At 40.5% G+C, this 21,030-nt stretch overlaps 1 non-coding gene and 1 pseudogene across 1 annotated transcript; both read left to right on the top strand.

Annotated features, from left to right (window-relative positions):
- The first annotated feature begins 2,406 nt into the window (after positions 1–2,406).
- On the top strand, positions 2,407–3,105 carry LOC142434958 (protein FAM204A pseudogene; annotated as a pseudogene).
- A 4,043-nt stretch (positions 3,106–7,148) lies between these two features.
- On the top strand, positions 7,149–7,272 carry LOC142435490 (small nucleolar RNA SNORA26). The gene has a single exon (XR_012781537.1). It is a non-coding gene; the product is annotated as a small nucleolar RNA SNORA26 (small nucleolar RNA).
- The last annotated feature ends 13,758 nt before the right edge of the window (positions 7,273–21,030 follow it).

The following is a 21,030-nucleotide window of genomic DNA, read 5'->3' as shown; positions in this document are numbered from 1 at the left end:
GAGGCAGAAGAATACCTAAGAAAATGACAGAACGAAGTTAACAGCTTAATTAGTGAGGGAGTTCCAGAAAGCAAATTTCCCCATCTGAGTAAATGGAAATCAGACATTAATACAGGAAGCAGAGAAGACACCAGTTAGACTAAATCCAAGGAAGAACTCGCCAAGGCACATAATAGTTAAATTATCCAACTTTAAGGAAAAAGAGAAAATTTTAAGGGCAACAAGGCAAAAAAGGTGGTCACATACAATCAATAGTGCTTAGGCAAGAATGTGCTCAGACCTATCAGCAGACAGAATGAAGAAGAGGGGAGAGTGGAGTAACATCTTCCAGGACTAGAAAGAAAAAAATGCCAACCTGAGAATTCTCTACTCTGTCAAATTATCTATTAAGATAGACGGTAAGGAAATAGTCTTCCGGAACAATGAAAAACCCAAAGAATGCACCATAAGACACCAAATCCTGTGGTGGAAAATCCTTGCCAACTCACTGTGGTCAGAAGACCAACATCCACCAAGCAAAAGCAGACCACCATATAGCGCAACTCTGTCCAAAAGTCAATGCATTAAAAACACTAACCAAGATAACATTGCCTCAGAGGGAAAAGAAAGCAAGAATGAAGCCCACCCCCATTTAAACACAGCACACTGATATGAAGGGCGATAGGAAAACACCCAACACAAAACATATGAGATGACAGCAACGAATCCACAGATGGTGGTAATAAATCTGGATGTCAATGGCCTCGATTCATCCTTTAAAAGACAAAGGCTATCAGACTGGCTCAGAAAACATAACCATCAATCTATTGCCTACAAGAGACACATTATAAACTCACAGACAAAAATAGACTAAGAATAAAGACTGGCTAAAATGATACCAGGGAAAGGGCAACTTAAAAAAAATCAAGGGCTGCAAACCTAATCTCCAACAAAATTGACCTCAAGGCACAAACCATAACAAGAGACAAGGATAGGCACTAGATAATTCTCTAAGGGTCTATAGACCTGTAATGAATAAGCATACTAAATAGATATGCCCCTAATGAGAGACCCACAAAATTCATCAAACAAATTATTCAAAAGATGAAAAAAGAAATCAGACTCAAAAATCATAGTAGGTGATTTTAATACACTGCTCTCAGAGAAAGATAGATCCCTGGGAAAGAAGCTCCGCATAGAGTCTACCGAGCAAAACACTACAATTAGGACCTGATAGACATTTATAGAGCTCTGCAGCCAGATGCAAAAAAAAATTACATTCTTTTCAATGCACATGACTCATTTATGAAAATAGAACACATTCTTGGACACAAGTCTAGCCTCAGTAAATTCAAACTCATGGAGACAACTCAGGCATCCCTCTCCTCTCCGACCATCAAGCCATAAAGCTGGAGATCAACAAAAGGATGATCAGAAAAACAAGGGCAAGCAACTAAAGGATAAATAAAGATCTGTGACATGAAGGGGTACTGGCCCTGATCAAGAGGACCAGGACCAGACAAGTATGCCCCCTGTCCCCACTTCTTTTCAAGATTGCACTGGAAGTCATAGCTAATAACATAACACAGCGGAAGGATATTAAATGTATCTGTCTGGCAGAGTTGGTGGTGAAACTATAGTTATTTTCAGAGCACATGATTCTATACTTTGAAAATTCCAAAAGTTCCAAAACAGATGTATTGGCAGTGATAGAAGAATATGGAAGAGTGACAGGATACAAGACCAACAAAGAGAAACCTATTAGTTTGCTATATACATCAGACAAAACCATGGAAGAGGAGATTAAGAAAGCAGTGCCCTTCACAATGGCCAAGAACAAACTGAAATATCTAGATACGTCTCTAACAACAACAAAAACAAAAAAGACTTATATAAGGAAAAGTACAGAGCCCTACTACAGAAAAGCAAAAGTGACCTTGTGCTAGTTATATAATCTGCTGTCAATATGAGAGTATTGGGAGTGAAGGGGTGGAGTTTACCCTGTCAACTAGTTCGCAGCTTGATTACCTCATTAGGACCCGCTAAGAAGGTAAGTAGCTCCCTGGAGGCAGGAGACAGGCTCGCTCCCTGGGAGACATTACAGCTGACAAGACACATGGTGCTACTATAGTGCCCTGAGCTGGAGGAACCACGTGGAGACCCCTGACAGCACTGAGATGCTTACAATGCTACTGAATCCACAAGAATTCCCACCCACTAGCCTGTTATCTTCATGTGTTCAGCATCATTGCATGTGTTTTGTGAGTCTGAAGAGGATTTTACATCTTGGTATCGCACATATGGCTTACGGACTTGATCTGGACTGGGTTGAAATGTTTTCTCAATATTCAACTGCTACTGTACATAAAACTCTTCCTTGACGGGGTCTCAAGATGGCTGCCAGGAGGCTGCTTCCTGAACGACAAGATGTAGAGTGGGTTACTACCACCTGGCCTACACGAAAGTGATGCTGACTCGAATTCTGAAGATGAAGCCACTCCAGAACCGTCCAGACTTCATGTACAGGAAGTGAATGAGGAGCAGATGTCTAGAAATGCCACAGTGTCAGACTTGCCGACAGATGGGCCAAAGACTGAAGCAGAGGCAAACATAAATGCATGTGAAGAGTGTCCTTCCGGCATTTCCTTAAATATGTGGAATAAATTTCAAGAATTACAGAAAACGCATACAGAACAGAAAACCTCAACCTCAAGATTCCGGAGGAAAAGAGGAAGATGCTCCAGAAAAGGCAAACTGAAGACTGAAGAAGCATCTCAAAGTGAACAGTTTTCAAATGAAACGCAGTGGAAGGAGCTCACTCAGTACTTTGGGGTTTGATAGGTTTGATCCCCCTGTAAAAAAGAAACACGTGGACAAGTCGGGCCTGGAGAAGAGCATCGACCAGGCTGTGGAGGACTGCGATATCGAGAAGGCTGAGGACTCAGTGACCAGCTGGCTACTCGGGAGCGTGGTGTTAAAATTGCCAAAGCGATCGCCTGCCACAACTTTGTAAAAGCCAAAAAGGAAGCGGAGAATTCACAGGCAGTTCACAAAAAGTAGAAGCTGGCGTGGGGATTTGAAGCCAAGAAGAGATGGGAAACCAAGGACAACATGGGATATGTGTGACTTGCCAGAGAGCTTCCAGAGCTCCTCGATGCCCCGGAGCGATGTGCTTTTTTGTGCTGAAGAACACTGGGACGCTGGCAGAAGGGGACGGCTAAGCGTGACATTTGGGAGCGTTATTATCCAGCCTCTGAGACCTCTTTCTAAGGCGCTTGATCCCTTCTGCAGCAGAGCCTTCTGGGCCTGGCTCAAGATCACCGAGCGACTCCCTGCGAAGTGAGGGGATGACGTCGGCCCACGGTGTCGCCTCTCCTTCGCTTTCATGTCGGTGTGGGATTTGGCCACATTTCTTCTGGAACTTGACTCTTCAGGGGGGTATTTGTGTACAATGGATTGGTCCTAAGTGCTATGAAAGTGTCACCTGATCCTGCCTTTTGCCCATAACTTTAATCACCTTAGTGCGCATTATAAAGGTAATTATTGCCTCTTTCCTGGTGATGGTAGAGTTATTTCACAGTTACATAGTGAAAGCACTTTTTGTGTACTGTCAGATAAACTATTACAATAAAAAATACTGTAAGACTGCAGTATCTGAAGGACGATTTAAATTCCAAAAATAATAAATAAAGCTCTTCCTTATACACATATGAGTGTCTATGAATTTGTTTCTGTAGTCAACCCAGACTAACACAGACCTCCACAAAAGGAAGATTATCCCATGCGTGTGGATTTCAAGACTCAATATAGTGAAGATGTCAAGCTTACCCCAGGCACTATACAAATTTAATGTTATCACGATTCAAATACCAACAACCTTCTTCAAAGAATTGGGAAAAAACTGACCACCAATTGCACATGGAGAGGGACAAAGCCCAGAATTAGCAGAGGGCTTGCCTTACCTGACTTTAACACCTACAGTACAACCATGGAGGTCAAAACAGCATGGTACTAGAATAAAGACAGATATTCAGACCAATGGGAAAAAACAAACAAGCAGAAAACCCAGAAATAAAGCCATCAGCGTGTAGACACCTGATCTTCGACAAGGGCTCAAAAAGCATCAAGTGGGAGGTATATACCCTCTTTAACAATTGAGTTGGAAACAATGGATAGCCACCTGTAGAAAAATGAAACAAGATCCTTATCTCACCCCATGCACAAGAACAAGCTCAATGTGAATCACACCTGGAAGTAAAAGCCTAAACTATTAGGACCATCAATGAAGGAATCAGGGCAAACTTAAGAACCATGGAACAGGGAATACATAGTCCAACTGAAAAAGGGAAGGATAGACAAACAGGTGAAGCAGAAATTGACAAATGGGATATACTAAGGATAAAACACCTGTTTGCATGGAAAGACTTAACCAAGAGAGTAACAAGAGAACCCACAGACTGGGAGAGGAGTTTTAGAAATGACACAATAAACAAAGAGCTTCTTACTAAAATCTACAATACCCTCCTAGCCTGTAAAAGGAAGAAAATAGTTAGCCTCCTGCCAAAGAAGGAAAAGACCTGAACAGAAGTTTCACTAAGGAGGAGACCTGAATGGCTAATATGCATATGAGAACAGTTTCGGATCATTAGCCATCAGATAAATGCATATTAAAATAACTATGAGACACTACCTAACACCTTTGAGGATAGCCCACATCAGAAAATCAGAGAGCAACAAGTGTTGGAGAGTATGTGGCAAGATAGGAACTCTCTTACACGGATGGTGGTCCTGTAGATACATACAGCCACTGTGGAAAGCCTTCTGGTGATATTTTTTAAATCAAATGGAAAATCGGTTCCCTTACAACCCAGCAATCTCTCTACTGGACATATACCCAGAAGAAGTATGAAATAGTTCAGTCATTGGCGTGTCAATGTTTATTGTGATACAATTCATAATTGCAAAGAATTTGCCACAACCTAAATTTCCATTTATAAAGTGGATAAGAAAACTCTGGCACACACACAAATTGTAGAACTAAGCATCCCTAAAAAGCATTGATGATCACATGAGACACATTGTCTCAGGGGAAGAGTTGGACAAAATTATTCTAAGTGAAATTAGCCAATCACAAAAGGACCAAGTACAACAAGAGTCCCCTGAGGTACATATAATCAGCACGGGTGTTATAGAAGAAAAGACACTATTCTCACACAATACAGGTTGAAGTAGGAGAAATCAGGCAGGGGACAGATCAAACCCAAGGATGAACATGTCATGTGAACATGAAGAAAGGGAAAAGGGGTGGGGGGATACGATGGCAGTGGGATAGAAGGGCACTAATCCACCCAGGGGGCAGGATAGTGTTTATGTTTCTACAGAAATGGGAGTATGAGTGTAGACTCCACCACAGAACACCAAACCTTGAGGGGAAGGTAACCACATGGAGCAACTCAGGAACAGAGAGGTCTACAGGGCCGGGACCAATCACAGCAGTCAAACTGGCCCCCTCCCTAGAAGTATGTGCTCTAGAGGATGACACTAAGCCTACAGATTAGGGAGTAAGGCCGGCCTGCCACACTCACACAGAGGCAAACCAAGAAAGAAAAAATAGAGAGTGAGGGGTAAGACCCCATGTTGGTACCAAGCCCTGAGGATGACGTCCCTGCACAGAGCTGCTAAGGAACAAAGAAGACTGTAAGGCTGCCAAAGCTTGAGACTTGATGTCCCCTCACTGGAGCATACTGCAATAGAGGACAATACTGGGGACACACAGCGGGGAGTGAGTCCAATCTGAACCCATCACAGTGGGGTGAACCAAGAAGGGAACATAACATCAGCAATGGGAGAAAACCAAAGCTACAAAGTCCTTGAGGAGCCCCCAAAATAGACTTCAGGGTAAGAGGGCAGTTCCTGGAACCCTCCAGGACCAATGGGGAGATAGTCATAAAGGTCAGCAGACAGACCTGGAACCATGCAGCCTTTTGAGGGTATTTATTGTTGTTGTTGTTGATAGTTATTTATTTTTATTCCCCCCTTTTAATGCAATCTTTTGCTTTATTTTTGTTTTGTCTCCATTATTATTGGTTTGCCGACCTATATAAGATAGGCATGGGAAGCAAGCCCATGGAGAAAGCAACAGGACTGATGGTTCCAAAGGGACTTGGGGGGAGAAGGAGGCAGGGCAAGGAAGCAGTGAGCAAATAATGCCACAGGCAGGGGAACAGCGAGGGAATTAAAAATCAACTACGAGGAGGACATAGACATCCTGGGGTGTTGGAGCAACAGCATCCTAGCTGAGAGGAATTACTAAGAAGCAGAACAAGGGTGGGCATCATGGTAGGGAAGGAGAAGGTAAATGGAAAAAGGAAAGCTCTAGGAAGCAAAGCTATCGATAGAGATATAAACATAGGTGTGTACATTTGTAAATATATTAATTCAAAAAATAGAGATATTGACCTATGTACATAAGACAATACATTGAGGTAGTGGATGGACTTCAGGCCTCTACTGAAGCCCTCCCTAATCACAGGAACACTACATTCTAACAACCTGGCACTCTGATGCTCACCCTCCTTCCATAATCGCTGAAGACAAATGGGTGCATAAGCAAATATGGTGAAGAAAACTGATGGTGCCCGGCTATCAAACGATACAGTATCTGGGGTCTTAAAGACCTGAAGTTAAACAAGTGGCCATCTAGCAGAGAAGCAACAAGCCCATGTGAAAGAACACAGCAGCCTGTGCAATCATGAGGTGTTGACAGAATCGGGTAACAGGCATCAGAAGACCCCAAACAAACAACTGATGTATAGATTGCTATAAGAACTGTAGGAGTCCCAATAAAATCATCTTTCAATAAAAAAAGAAACTGTGAAACTTGCTCTTGAATGTAAACTAGCTAAAACAAAAAGAAAAAATTATAACTTAACAAAACCAAACAGAATATTGTGAAGAGTGGCTCAAAAAGAGAATGTAAAATATTGTAATAAAATGTGTAAAGACTTGGAGTTAATCAAAAGGGAAGAACACACCTGGCATTTCTCAAGCTGAAAGAACTGAACCTAAAATGTTCAAGTTTCGAGTTGAAATAATGAAGAAATCTGTAGGCAAAATACCAAATGACAAAGGAAGCACCAAAGGAAGGTAGACGTTACCGTTGCTCATCCCCGCCTTTAAGCACTGTTGCTGCAGTGCTTTAGGAGGCTAACGTAGAATGGTTACATAAGTCTCCATAAAACTCTGAGATGAGATCAAATGACTCCTCTTTGGATCCTGTTTGCAGTCACAACTGATAAAGAAGAAGATACAGATAATACTAGTCACCGAGTCAAAATGAATTGGTCAACCTTCAGCAATTTCGAGAAATACCATCTTTCAGGAAGTCCAAGCTGCACCTAAGGTATTGGTAGAAAACAAGGAGGGTACAGGAGTTGAAGGAATACCAATTGAGATATATCAACAAACATGCAATGTGGAAGCAATTACTCATCTATGTCAAGAAACTGGAAAGATGGCTACCAGGTCGAAAAACTAATAGACATTCATATTCATGCCAGTAACCAAAGAAAAGAAATGCAACAAAATGGGGAAATTCTTGAACAATATTCTTTAAAAAAATATTCTTAATATATAAGATGCAAGTAAAATTTTGCTGAAGATAATGCAAAGAGATGGTTACCCTAGCACATGGACTGGTAACTGCTGGGTATTCAAGAGAGATTCAGAAGAGGACATAGAATGAGTGATATCATTGCTGACATCACATGGATTTTGACTCAAAGTCCAGAATATCCAAAAGACGCTTACCTGTTTCTCATTGGAAATTCAAATGCATTCAACTGTATGGATGAGGGGTCCTCAAACTTTTTAAACAGGGGGCCAGTTCACTGTCCCTCAGACGCATTGAAGGGCCGAACTATAGTTTAAAAAAAAACAAAAAAAACTATGAACAAATTCCTACATACATTGCACATATCTTATTATGAAGTAAAAAAAAAAAAACGAGGCAAAAACACTCAGTGGGCTGGATAAATGTCCTCAGGGGGCTGCATGTGGCCCACAGGCCATAGTTTGAGGGCACCTGGTGGATCATAACAGATTATGGATAGCATTGCAAAATACAGGAATTTTAGAACACTTCACTGTGACCATGTAGAACCTGTTTGAATAGAGCAAGTAGATACTGCATGGTTTAAAATCAGCAAAAAGGTGCTTCAGGGTTATATTGTTTCACTATTTTAACCCAATTTGTATGCTGAACAAATCCTAGAAGTTAGGCTATTGTGAAAAGCACAATATCAGGCTTTGAGTAAGATGCATTTAAAACCTGCAATATGAACATGACATGACCTTGTTTGCTGAAAATAAAAAGACTTAAAGTTTTTAGGATGAAGATAAAAGATTACAGCTTTCAGTGTGTACCTTAGTATTACATCTCAGTATAAAAAAACAGAAATACTCACAGCTGGGCCAATAAGCAACATCATAATAAATTGAGAAAAGATCAAAGTTGTAAAAATTATCATTTTAATGGGATCTATGGTGAATGCCTATGGAAGCAGCAGTCAAAATCAAATGTTGCATAGGGCACACCTGCTACAGTAGACCTCTTTCAAATATTATAAAACAAAGATATAACTCAAAAAATTCTCCAGCTAAGACAGCAGTAGAGATGATTTATTGTTCACATTACATTGAGCCACAACTGAGAACAGAATTTGTCCAGAATGTCAGAGATCCCAGGCAAGGGATCACAATCACACTCAGTAGGTAAGAGCAAGGAGTGCCTGTCAGGTGTTTGCTGTGATCGAATAATGATAGAAGTTCTAGATCCATAGAGACAGAAGTTCCAGGCAGTCATGTGCAGTCAACTTGTTGCACCAGCATCCCAATCTCAGGCATCCGATGTTCCTGCTGGATCTCTGCCTCATCTTTCTTCTTTTGCACTTCAATCTGAGCATTCACTTGACCCAGGGGGGGTTATTATAAGAGAACATTAAGAAAGATGTTGCCTTAAGGACTTAGTGCTCATGACCCAATCCATGCTATTTTCAATTGCCTTATATGCATAAAAATTGGACAATGAAGAAGAATCTGTGCCTTTGAATTATAGTGTTGGGGAAGACTATTGAATGTACCATGGACTACCAGAAGAATGAAGAAATCTGTGTTGGACACAATTCAGGCAGAATACTTATTCACCATGTTGATAGCCACACTTCACCTTTCTTACATCGTATATGTTATCAGCAGGCACCAATACCTGGAGAAATACATCATGCTTGATAAAATAGAGGGTCAAGGGTCAATGAAAAAGAGGAAAAACATTAAACAACAATGAGCTGCAACAATGGTCTCGAACATAGCAACAATTGTAAAGATGACTCAGGGCTGAGAAGTCTCTTGTTCTGATGTACATAAGATTGCTCTTAGTTGGAACTGACCAGGTGGCACCTAACAATTGCACATTTATTGAAATGTCCACTTTAAAATGGTTAATTGTATGTTATGTGTTTCACTTCAATAAAAAAAATTGTAACAGGGCTTAATAGCTATCACATCTGCATCCCTCACTAAGAAATATGCCATGAAGAAGCTTGTGGGCTATTCTGAGATATTTATGTTAAGTTTTGGGAATAGAATATAACATGACCTTTTCACAATTGTTTTCTTATGACTATAGTTCCCATCTTCTTTGTAGTTCTTTTGTAACTATGACAACATCACATATCTTATTACACATTTATATATTTTCAATTTCTCTTTACAAAAATCATAATCAAAAAGAAATTTCTATCAAATGCATGCTACTTCAAGATATTCAATCTTCCCAACAATAAAAGCCTTGTTTCTTTAGAGAGCTCAGGCATAGTTGGTATTTGAATATTTAGAGACCAATGTTAGCAGAGTATTATCATTCTTCAGAAAGAACTAGCTTTTGTAGAGTTATGAGTTATCAGAATCTCTGGGCTCTGGTCCAAGTTTTTTGTTCTGTGTATTCAATAATATATTGGCCAGTCTTGAAAAGAAGTTATCATAGTTGGTAAGAAATAAAAAAGATTAGATATGATTCCTAATGAAAGAACGGGTGCCATTACCATTTTAGGCTGCAGATAGTTTATACTATTCAGACCTTCTTAATATGCCTGCTGATTAAGGACATCTTGATAAAATTCTGATCCCTTAAGGTCACTTAGGATTGCACTTTCTGCCCAAAGATGGTTCAATGGTATGATCAAGTAATGAAATTCAAATTTTTTATTTGCAAAATAAAGTGAAAGGTATATAAATTGTTATAGAAGGTCAAAATAATTTGTCTAATGGTTCCCTAAACAGTCACTGTCCTTTCTAATCTAAGGTGACACTGCTGACAATGGTGTTTTCAGTATAAAACTTCTCCACCTCAGCAAGCAACATACAGGACAGGATTGGATGGTATGGCCCGTGCAATTTCTCCTTCCATGTGTTGCTAGACTCATGCAGAGTATTAAGGATGTTAGAACCATGGGTACAAAAGGGTGTAGGTGAAGCTACACATTCTTGTTACTGCAAGAAACTAAAGGCATTAGGATGTAACAAAGGAATGGATATGATAATTTCAGGAAAAGGGAAGGAAGAGATTAGAAACAGTAGAAAGCTACCTTTCAGAAATACACGAAATTTTGAAAGTTTTGAAGTAGTTTGTTTGGATTCTATTATGGGCCTTCTCCAAAAGATTTGTTGAAATCCTAATCCTTGTACCTGTATATAGGAACCCTGAAAACTGCAAGGTTGGCAATTCAAACCTACCAGCTACTCGTGGAAAGAAAGATGAGTCAGAATCAAATTTGTAGCAGTATATTTGGTTTGGGTGTTGGGTGTTTAAATATCAACTTGTTTCTAAATACGGTTTTCTTTTGTTGTGTTAGTGATGTCATACATGTCTAGGTAGCTCCTAAACCCAATCACGACTGAGTTATAAAACGATTAGAATAGACATAGGCACACAAAGAAAGGAGACAGCCACCCTGAGAGGATCATTTACAAGCAAAGGCAATGTCAGAGCTACCAATAAGGAAAGAATCAAACAATGGAGACTGGGATTTCAACTACAACTATGAGGAGTAATAAAAAAAAGTTCTTCAAAGCTACCCACTTGTGGTATTTTTGTTACATTAGTCCTAGGTAAGTAATGGTTCAAATTCCACTATTTACTAGCTGTCTGGCCTTGGACAGTTTATGCCTCTACTTTTGCATGTATAATATTGAGAACAACAGTACCTATAGCTTAGCATTTCTATGAGGAATGAATGTAAAAAGCTCAGAAAAGTAGTCTCAAACTTTTGCATGTATCAGACTAACTTGGAGCCACTTGCTAAAAACAAAGTAATAGTTTCAACCCCCAGAGCCTCTAATTAAGTAGGCCGGGGGTAGATCCCAAGGTTGTGCATGCCACTGATCTGAGGACCATATTTTTTAAACAACTAGGTTAGAATGCAAAAAAGCTGGAGAACATGAAGAAGAATGATACATTGAAATTGGAGGAAGACTGATTAAGAAGTTGAAATATGCTGATGACACAACCTTGCTTGCTGATAGCCAAAAGAACTCGAAAATGAAGATCCAAGACTACAGCCTTTGGTATGGATTACACGTCAATGTAAAGAAAATAAAAATCCTCATAACTGAACCCATTGGCAGTATCACAATAAATGGAGAAAAGACGGGACTTGTCAAGAATTTTATTTAGTTGGATCCAAAATCAACTCTTGCAGAAGCTGTAGTCACGAAGTCAAACTATGTGTTTCGTTGTGAAATCTGCTACAAAAGACTCCTTTCAAGTATTAAAAAGAAAAGATTTCACTTTGAGAACTAAGGTGTACCTGACCCAACCCATGGTATTTTCAGTTGTCTTATATACAATGAATAAGAAAGACTGAAGAAGAATTTGTGCTTTTGACTTATGATGTTGGTGAAGAATATTGAATATCCCATGGATGGCCAGAAAAAGGAAGAAATCTGTTTTGGAACTATAGCCAGCATATTCCTTAAAGAGGAGGAAGGATACACATGTTTCACATACTTTGGTCATGCTATTAGGTGGGACCAGTCCTTGGAGAAGGTCGTTGTATTAGTCTGGGTACTTTAGAGAAACACATCCACAGAAACTCATATATAAGAGTGAGTTTTATATAAAGGTTAAGTGCACATCAAGAAAACATCCCAACCCAGTGCTGCACAAGTCCACAAGTCCAACATTAACTCATATGTCCAATACCAATCCACAAAGTCCTCCCCCATCTCACAAAACACACACTATGATGCCGACTGCAGGGGGAAACACGAATCAGTGGACGTGTAAGCATCTCAGCGCTGACAGGGGTCTCCATACAGCTGCTCCAGCACCCAGGGCTGCATCAGGATAGGTCCATGTGGCTTCTCCCCAGGGATGTCTTGCAGGAAGTAGGTCTTGCCAGCTATAGCAGGGAACTGGCTAAGGCAGCTGCACCCTGGTCTGACCATCATAAAGCAAGAGACCTGAGAACTCCAAAGGCGAGGCTCACCAAGCTATTTATCTTTCCGCCCTTCAAATAACCCCACATGTGTTTATCAGTTAGGTTGGCACAATAAACTAACTCAGTTGTCATACTTAATAAAGTTGAAGTCATGGAAAAACATGCAGACTCTTGAGGACATGCATTGACAGAGTGGTTATCGCTTCTCGGCCTTTTGGCTCAGATAGAGTGTAGCATTGCCACAGTGGATGCAAGAATGGGCTCAAAGAAAGGAAAGACTGTACGGAGAGTACAGGAACAGGCAGTGCTTCATTGTGTTGTACATAGCACCTGTTAGTCTTGGAACCAATTTGAATACACCTAAACATGGTTTAGAATGGTGTCTGGCGTCTTATAAATTAACAGTTATTGTTTGATAAAATCAGTTATAATTTATTAAGCATCTACTATGCGGTAGGTTGGATATGATAGAAATTTAACTAATTATTTCATGTGCCTTACTTTAAGTTTACGGATCACACCAGTACTCAAAGGAGATACTGTAACCAGTATCTATTTTACAGGTGAAGAAATTAGCACCTAAGAGGCTTGGGAAAATTAGCCAAGGTCACATAGCTTGTAAGTGGCAGAGATGCAAATTATTTTCCGTCTATCTGACTCCAGAGACTGCCTGTGACTTGCTCAAATCTGTTCCTGCCTTCAGTCTCAGTGGTGCCTTGACCATGCACTGGGTACCTTTGTGCTTTGTTTGATCTTCTACAGCATCTCCACCCTTATCTTCTCCAGCTAACACTTATCAGAAAGCACTTGTCCAGTATGTCACTGCTTATCACTCCCTATATCTAGAATGCTCCTTCCTCCTATCTAACACAAGAACTTCCTGATTCCTTTTTTTCCCTTAAAGGCCAGCTATGGTGTCATCTTTAGAGACCCTCCTCTAATCACTTCTTTACTCTTTAGCTCTCTCTCCTATACTTATTCCCTCATTATTTCAGGTTTTATTGTTTGTTTTCCTCTCTCTCCCTCTTTCTGCTAGTGTCTTCTGATAATGTGGTTAAGGACAAAGCACCGAATTCTATACTTATTGCAGAACCAACTCCATGGCACCTAACAACAACAGCAATGTCATAATGACACTACGTACAGCCAGGATAAAGCATGGCCCAGGCCTGTGCCAGCCTCACAATAGTTCTTAGGTTAGGTGACAGCCTCTGTGCCCATTCATCTTATTGAAGGCCTTCCTCTTTTTGTTTCCCTTCTACTTTATTAAGCATGATGTTCTTCTCAAGGCACTGCTTTCTCTTGACATGTCCAAAGTACGTGAGATAAAGTCTTGTCATCCTTGACCCCAAGAAGCATTCTAGCTTTATTTTTTCCAAGACATATTTTTTTTCCTTTGGCAGCTCACGGTACTTTCCATATTCTTTGTCAGAACTGCAATTCAAATGTATTGATTCTTTTTCAATCTTCCTTATTCAGTGTCCACTTTTCACATGCCTTGAGGCTATCGAACCTCTGTTGTGTTCTTAGGTTCCATGAAGTTGGCTCCAACCCATAGCGACATTATGCACAATAGGATGAAACACTGTCCAGTCCTGCGCCATCCTCACAATTGTTTTCCTATGCCTGAGCCCATTGATGCAGCCAATGGGTCAATCCATTTCCTTGAGAGTCGTCCTCTTTGTTGCAGCCTCTCCTCTTTACCAAACATAATGTCCTTCTCCAGGGACTAGTCTCTACTGACAAATATCCAAAGTGTGTAAGATGAAGTCTTGCTATCCTTGCCTCTAAGAAGCACTCTCACCTTACTTCCTTCAATACAGATCAGTTTGGCCTTTTAACAGTCCATGGTACTTTACATATTCTTTTCCAGCACCACAATTCAAACGCATAGTTTCTTCTTCCAACTTCTTTCTTCAATGTCCAACTTTAAGATGCATATGATGCAATGGAGACTACCATGACTTGGGTCAGGTATACCTTAGTTCTCGAAGTAACATCCTTGATTTTCAAAACTCTTAAGAGGTCTTGTGCAGCAGATTTACCTAATTCAATACATCTTTTGTTCTCTTGACTGCTGCTTCCATGAGCATTAATTGTGGATACAAGTAAAACAAAATCTTTGACAACTTCAACATTTTCTCCATTTATCATGATGTTACCAATTGAACCTCTTCTACTAACTATATAAGGGAGCTTCAAAAAGTGTGTAGAAAACTTTCATTATTTTTTAAATCCATTATTCCATAAAATGTATGAAGCCTTGTATTATGACTTTGAACAAACTCCTTAAGCTATCTGAGCCTGTCTATATTATAAATTGTTGCTATAAGAAATACTACAAGCAGTTGCCTTTAACAAACAAAATTTTATTCTTTCACTATTTAGAAGGCTAGGATTCCAAATTCAAGCACTACCTCTACGGGAAGACTGTCTCTCTGTTGGTTCTAGGGAAATGTATTTGTCTTCTTTCAACATCTGTAGTCCTGGCACTCCTTGTAGATATACATATGCTTGGCATCCATCTTCCCCTGAGTCTAAGAATTTCTTCATACAGGGATCCTGACTCAACAGGATATGCCATGTTCCTGCCACTTCTTTCTAGGTGATGCTGAGGTCCCCACTCTCTTTGATGGCTTCCTTCTCCTTTGATCTCTTATAAGGTAAAATATGATGCAGGCTACCACATCAGAGAAACTCCCCTTACATTTGATCAGGGCGATGGTCTGAGTAAAGTTGATGATTTAGGAAGGGTGATACCCTCAACCATAACCCTGCCTCATTAACAAACGTAAACTTAATCCTCTATAATGAAATCTAATACTTCCTTATTACCCACAGGAAGAAGTTAAGAATTGCAACATATCACAAAATGGAAGATAACACAATATTGAGGATTGTGGCCTACCCAAATTGACATATATATTTTGGGGGAAGTACAATTCAGTTTATAACAGGGCTGATGATATGAAGGGTCTTCATATCTCAAGTGGAAGCAATAATAGTTCTGTGTCAGTCTGGGTCGACTAGAGAAACAAATTCATACACATACTCATATGTGTATAAGAAAGAGATTTATATACAAGAGCAGTTGGATATTGAGAAAATATTCCCGCCTACTCCAGATCAAGTCCATAAGTCTGATATTAGCCCATATGTCTGATACCAGTGTATACAGTCCTCTTCAGATTCATGAAGCGCATGCAACGACTCCAAATGCAGGAAAACCACAGGCCAGTGGGTGGGAAGTCTCATGGATCCAGTGGCGGTGCAAGCATCTCAGTGCTGGCAGAGGTCTCCACATGGCTTCTCCAGGTCCAGAGCTCTTGCTGCCATAAGCATGGATCCTTGTGTTTTGTCAGTAGAGAGTCTCTCAGGGAGTCAGCAGAGAGTGTCTCCTACCTCCAAGGAGGGAATACAGTAATTTCCAGAATCCTCAGGGGGAGGTCATGCCCACATAGAGACCTTATTGGCTACACAATGATTGACAGGTTAGACTCCATCCCTTAACTCTTAATCCTCTCAAATTGCCAACAGGTTATATAACTACCACAGACCACCCCTTGTCAATTTGACACTTTACACAACTCTTTGGCCATAAATAATTTTCAAACAAATAATAATGAAATCATATCTGTCCCTAACAGGATAAAACTAAAATGCATACAATTGAAAAATATGCCATCCTTATTTAAACATAGCATTCTATAAGTGAACAAAACAAAAATATCCTATGCCTAACTATTGCAGTTAATTAACACCTACACTTAATTCTATAAGCCTTTGCATATATATTACCCCACCTACGAAAGTTTGTAAGCCACTTCATGCCCTTATCCCCCCAATTTTGGGTATCCAATGTCTATATTGCCCACTTATATCAACACAATGCTCTGAGGAGACAATGAATTTTTGACATGAAAAATCTCCATTACGGTTGGAAACTTGTGAAATCCCCATCTATAATCAAAGTCAAACCAGGACAGGCCATCCATAAAGTCTGCAACAATATGCACCAGTTCACATGCTCAAAAATCTCTTTGTCTGGTCAGCTCAATTTGGGCTGCCTTACTTAGCCTCACCAGAGTGTCCGTTGGTTGCTGAGCCTTTAGACTATGGCCCTATCACAAATTCTCAACGCACCTAGCCCCCTTGTGCTGGGTCATGAACTTCAAACCAGTCAACCCGCTCTCGTTTTCTCCTCTAGTTCCTATAAAAGAGTCCATAGGTGTCACTGGCCAGACTCAACCCATCTCTCTATTGGTGCTTTTCTTTCACTTCCACTCAACAAGCATGTCAGGTTATCACAGGCTTCCTTTAACATTCAATCCTAGAGAGGAGTTTTCTTCATGGTTCCAGATTTTTTTTCTGGCTTCTGATAAAAACCATTGGTTCAAACTTCAAATTTCAAGGGGTTCCTTTTTTTTTCCCTTCCATCTGTCAACAGGACCCTAGGCAAAAGCATCCTGAAATGCAAATATCCTGAGTACTCCAAAACACTGGGTGGAGGTAATCTCTTCAGAGCCTTCTTTGCTGGCATGTCCTAAACTCATCTAAAAATCAAATTAATGTCTCCAGGAAAGTGGGCTTACAAGTGCTCTATTTTCATACTTCCCAATAAACATTTGTATCAAAAACAAGCAGAAAAAAATCAGTGTAAATGAAGCATAATCCTATACTAAACTCAATTCTTAAAATAGTCAAGTTCAATCCTTATTTAGTTTATAGTAGTCCTTAACTACACTATTGATTCAAAATATGAGATTAGACCTCTGAGAGCATCAAACAGATCCAGGCTTTCTGTCAGCCATTTTGACATTCTGTCAATCATTTTCTCTAACCAGTATGGTCTCTGAGAAATTCAAGGGTGATTTCTACCCCTCAGTTCCAAATATACATTAACAACATTCATTTTTTGCCATTTCACACAGGAATAACCAAATACTACAACCAAACAAAATAATCATAATTTTAACTTCCCATATTATTATCAGAAAACAACCCAGCAAACTGCATGTATATATCTGACTTCTGGTTAGCCAAAGAAGAAACACTACCATGAGGCAGAAGTCAAATAACCACCCACTCTCCATCTTTATGATTTGCTTTTCCATTACCCCACTCTTGGTACCATAATGTGTCTGTCTGGGTAGACTAAAGAAACAAATTCTTGTACACATTCAAATATGTATAAGAAAGAGCTTTATATACAAGAGCAGTTGAATATTGAGAAAACATCCCCGCCCCATTCAGATCAAGACCATAAGTACAATATCAGCCCATATGTCCGATACCAAGCTATCAAGTCCTCTTCAGACTCACAAAGCACATGCAATGACTCCAAATGCAGGAAAATCACAGGGCAGTGGGTAGGAAGTCTTATGGATCCAGTGGCATTTAAAGCATCTCAGTGCTGGCAGGGGTTTCCACATGACTTCTCCAGGTCCAGGGATCTTGCTGCCATCAGCATGGATCCATGTGTCTTGTCAGTAGAGAGTCAGTAGAGAGAGAGCTTCTCCTGCCTCCAAGGAGAAAAATACAGTAATTTCCGGAATCCTCAGGGGGAAGGCTATACCCACATAGAGGCCTCATTGGCTACACAATGATTGACAGGTTAGAGTATACCCCTTCATTCTTTCAAAAATTATTTATTTATTTATAAACATTTTATTGGGAGCTCATACAAGTCTTATCGCAATCTACACTTGCATCTATTGTGTCAAGCACATTTGCACATCTGTTGCCATCATCATTCTCAAAACGTTTTCTTTCTACTGGAGCCCTTGGTATCAGCTCCTAATTTCCCCCCTCCTTCCCCCAAACTCCATCCCTCATAAACCCTTGGTAATTTATACATTACTATTTTTTCATGTCTTACACTAACCGATGTCTCCCTGTACCCACTTTTCTGTTGTACATACCCCTTGCAGGAGATTATAGTTAGATCATTGTGATCAGTTCCCCCTATTGCCCTTCCCCCCATCCCTACCCTCCCCTTGTCCTCCTGGTATGGCTACTCTCAATATTGGTCCTGAGGGGTTTTTCTGTCCTGTATTCCCTGTACATGCTATGGTCTAGCCAGATTTGTAAGGTAGACTTGGGGTCAGGACAGTGGGGGAGGAGGAAGCATTAAAAAACTAGAGTAAAGTTGTATGTTTCATTGGTCATGTAGGGCACCCTGACTGGTTCATCTACACCCCGTGACCCTTCTTTAATGGGATGTCAAGTTGTCTACAGATACGATTTGGGTCTCATCTTGGCACTCCCCCTCATTCACAACGATATGAGTTTTTTTTTCTATGTCTTCGATGCCTGATACCTGATCCTATCAACACCTCATGATTGCACCAGCTGATGTGCTTCTTTCATGTGGGCTTTGCTGATTCTCAGCTAGATGGCTGCTTGTTTATCTTCAAGCCTTTAAGACCCCAGATGCTATGTCTTTTAATAGCTGGGCATCATCAGCTTTTTTCACCACACTTGCTTATGCACCCACTTTGCCTTCAGTGATCCTATCAGGAAGGTGAGCATCTCAGAGTGCCAGATTACTAAAACAAAGTGTTCTTGTGTTGAGGGAGTACTTGAGTAGAGGCCCAATGTCCATCTGCTTCCTTATAAATATATGTATATAGATCTATTTCCCCACTGTCATATATAAATATATTTAAATATGTGCATGCCTGTATTAGATCTCTATAAATGCACCTTGCCTCCTAGTTCTTTCCTCTATTTCCTTTTACTTTCCTCTTGTCCCACTATCATTTTCAACTTTAATTTTGGTTTCAGTAATTTCTCTATACATTGCCCTTGATCAAGCCATACCAGGCCTCCTACACACTCCTCTCTATTGATTTTAGAACCCATGTTGTTCCCTTGTCCCTGGGTTTAACACCCACTTCCTTTACCCCTCCTCCCCCTCTGCCAGGTCCTCCCCTGGAACTGTCACTCCTGTTGTTTTCTCCTCCAGATTGTTTATCTCATCTATCTTATCTAAATAGACATGCAGTGATAATAATATGCACAAAAACTAGACAAAGCAAAACAAAGCTACAAAAGAAAACAAAACAACAACCAAAAAAAAGAAAAGCCTGTAAATAGTTCAAGGTCTGTTTGTTGACCTTTATAACCCCTGGCCACAAAGTCTATTTTTGGTATTCCCTGGGGACTTCATTGCTCTGCTCCCCTTACTGTTCTGTTGCACATTCTTAGTGTTTCACTTCAGTGTGGAGGGGTCAGATCAGGCACAATTCCCGCAATGTGTCCAGTGTTGTCCCCCATAGAGCTATGGGTCAGTGAGGGGCGTCATGTCTCATAGTGGGGCCAGCCTATGGTCCTCTCTGTGCATTGGCTGCCCTGAGCAAGAATTTCATCCTCAGGGCTTGGTGGGCCAGGATATGCTCCACTCTCTAGTCATTCCCCTTCATTTGCTCCTGTGTTTCCTGATCAGACATGTCCCTCTCCCTGAGCTGCAGCTTAAATGCTGTCCTCTGAAGTGAATTCTTCTGAGGGGAGAAGGGGCTATCCACATAGTCGGGATTGAGGCCTGCCCCTCAGACATCTCTGTTGGTTCCCTGCTTCATGCCTGTATGTTGCATTCACATTTTGGAGCACCCGGTTGATGTCTGGTCCCTCTTTCCCTGTGGAGATATAAACAACACCCTCTCCTTGGGTGGGTTATTGCCCTGTTCCCCCGCAACCTGTGTCTTCGCCGCCCGCCCCCCCTCTCCTTTTTAGTTGGATTCCATATATATACCTAGATTTGGTCTGCCCCAGCCATACTACCTGGACCTCACCCCAGGAATGTATGTATACAGTAACTTTTTCCCTATGCCCCTTTTACTTTTTTAAGCTTCATTCAGTGTAGTCATGTTGTACTTGTCTTTTTGTGATTGGCTTACTTTGCTTCGCATAATTTCCTCCAGTTCTTAACATGTGGCGATGTGCTTCATGCGTTCATCACTTCTTTTTAGTGATGCATTGTACTCCATTATATGTATGTACCACAGTTTTTAATCAATTCATCTGTTGATGGAAATTTGGATTGTTTCTAATTCCTTGCAATTGTGAACTGTGCCGTGATGAACACTGGGACACAGATATCTGGCCATGGTTTCTCTCTTGCCTATTCTGGGTATATGCCCAGTAGAAGGATTGTTGGGTCATAAGGAGCTCAATTTCCATCTGTTTTAAATATTGCCAAATCAATTTCCATAATGACTGTACATACCTACATGTCCACCAGCAGTGGATGAGATTTCCTATCTCCCCAAAGTCCTTCCAACACTTGTTGCTTTCTGATTTTTTGAATTGGGCTCTCTTTGGGGGGTTAGGTGGTACCTCACAGTTGCTTCAACTTGCATTTCTCTTATGGCTAAAGATCAATAACGTTTTCTCATATGTTTATTTGCCATTTGGATTTCTGCCCTTATGACACTTCTGTTCAGGTCCTTTCCCCACCTCCTCAGTGGGCAATTAGTTTGTTTTTTCTTTTTGGAAGCTAGAATAGTATTGTAGATTTTAGTAATAAGGCCTTTATCTGATGTGTCGTGGCTAA

This window comes from Tenrec ecaudatus, chromosome X (assembly GCF_050624435.1).
Source record: "Tenrec ecaudatus isolate mTenEca1 chromosome X, mTenEca1.hap1, whole genome shotgun sequence".
Taxonomy (NCBI): Eukaryota; Metazoa; Chordata; class Mammalia; order Afrosoricida; family Tenrecidae; genus Tenrec; species Tenrec ecaudatus.
This window is presented reverse-complemented; position numbering and strand designations above follow the sequence as displayed.